Raw genomic sequence first — 2,358 nt, forward strand, 5'->3', positions numbered from 1 at the left:
ACATTCGTTGAGAGCTATGCTACGCGATGTATTATTGTCCTTTATTAAACACTGTATTTACCTTTCTTTAATGATTTATTATATATATATATATATATATATATAATGAAAAAACGGTGTAAAATCATTGAAAATTTATTAAACTATAACAAAATCAAACGGATATTTCGATAGCTCCTGCTATCTTTATCAACGTTAAAGTGATATTTATTTATATAATATTATTATATATATTATTATATTATATATTTATATTATTATTTATAAGTGTTATTTGTTTGCATTGTTGGTGTCCTTGAATGTTTTATAAAGACAAAATAAATGAAATGAAATAAAATATAGGTCCAGGGCCTATATACCTTATTTATTAAAATAAACGCCCCGCTTTGAATAAATTCCCCTTCGAATAAACACCTCCTGCAGTGCATAACTTTGAATAAACGCCTCCTACAAATAAAAACTTCCCCCTTTGGAGCCTAATTTAGAATAAACGCTCCGGGCGTTTATATTTCCACTGAATAAGTAACTCATTCTAATAATGTTCTACTCCAGTAGAATTACATTTTTTCCAACCTCTGATTGGGATGAATAAGGCGTTATGATCACGTAATAATACATTTTGACGGTAATTATGTGTTGTGTACTAATCCACATTTACAGTGAAGTTAAGGGCGGTGGTGGCGCTGGGGGCTATAGCCCCCCCCCCCTCCCCGTCGGGGAAGACGATATATTTTGTCGGGGAACAAACAAATAAAAAACAATATTTACATGTAATATTCGTTTAGCCACCATATTTGTTTGTGTTAACTTTTCATCACCACAACAATAACAACAACAATAATAATAATAATAATAATAATAATAATAATAATAATAATAATAATAATAATAATAATTCAATAAGACTAATTAAAAATAATTTGCGTTTTGTTATGACAAATGCTCATTTAGATAGCGTCATGATGGTTGGAATACATCGTGATAGGTGAAGCAACCTCGTCCATGACAGCGTGGTTGACAGATTTCATGCAAAATTTCCAAAATATAGAATTTCACTTTCAAGAATGAGGATTTGAATATAAATTAGATGGTTACATTGTATACTCTTTGTTTCTTGTTTTATTCAAAATGTTTCGGTTTTGGAAGCTGATTTCAACATTAGAAAGCGAGCCTACATGAAGTCATATTATAGTAACTCGATGCCTATCAAATAAGTAATATAAATTCGCCATAATTCATCAAATATCTGTGGCTTCCTGGGGGTTTCGCACCCTGGACCCCCACTGGGGGACCCTGGGCGGCCCCCGGCCCCAGCCAAATGAGACTCGATTCGCTCCACTGCCCCCCCCCCCCCCCCGGGCCCTTATCGATTCACTCCACTGCCCCCCCCCCCCGTCGGGGCCTTTAACCCCTCTGTCGGGCAGGTCCTGGCGCCACCACTGGTTAAGTGGCGTCTAGTTGAGTACATACGTATCCATTTACATCCAAAACAATAAACGCCTCCCTAGAATAAAAGCCCCCTCAACAATTTTCATCACTCAATAAACGCCCCGAGGAGTTTAATCGAATACATACACCTTGGTACTGTAGACTTCTGTGCATTTGCAAGCTTTATAGATTTTTTTTTTACAATATGTAATTTTCGATTATAAATATTGAAGTGTCTTGAGTGTCAGTATAAACATTTATAGGTTGAATAAGCACACTCCATCAATCCAACCTATTCTTTAAAGATCATGCACCTTAATTCTTCATCCTGATCGCACTATACAACAGCATTCATGCCAATATATTGTGCCGAGATAAAAATAATTGAAACGTACAAAAACAATTACAAACACAAGTGAAAAGTCCATTTAATATTTACAAAACCATCAATAGCAATGTCATCAACATTATAAAGGCGTATGCAACAAACAGTGAGAATATCTTACATTATTTGAATAGACCTAAAAGATATTTTAAAAATACATTTTTGGGTGAGACTACCCCCTGACCAGAAACCCTCTTTCCCTCCCCCACCTCCATTGGTACAGGCATTTCTATCCCATTCAATGCAAAGAAGGAACTGGTTTTCTTAACAAACTGACTACATATTAATTTAAAATGAACGTAAACCATACTAGGTTTTATATCTTTTTGAAAAAGATAACATTACTTTTCTTTATAAACAAAGCACCCCCTCCAATAAAATATTCTACTTCTCCCTTCCCACCACACACAGCCACATTCCCTGGTAGCGCCACCTCACTTCCCCTCCCTCCCCCCACCCCACTTCATTTGTTGGTTTCGTACTTTTGTCTTAACATCCGAGATATTTTTCAATTCTCTTGTTTTGTTTTGTTTTGTTTGTCTTGT

Source organism: Anneissia japonica, unplaced genomic scaffold, assembly GCF_011630105.1.
Source record: "Anneissia japonica isolate Jap-2015-1 unplaced genomic scaffold, ASM1163010v1 scaffold3434_len466720_cov178, whole genome shotgun sequence".
Lineage (NCBI taxonomy): Eukaryota > Metazoa > Echinodermata > Crinoidea > Comatulida > Comatulidae > Anneissia > Anneissia japonica.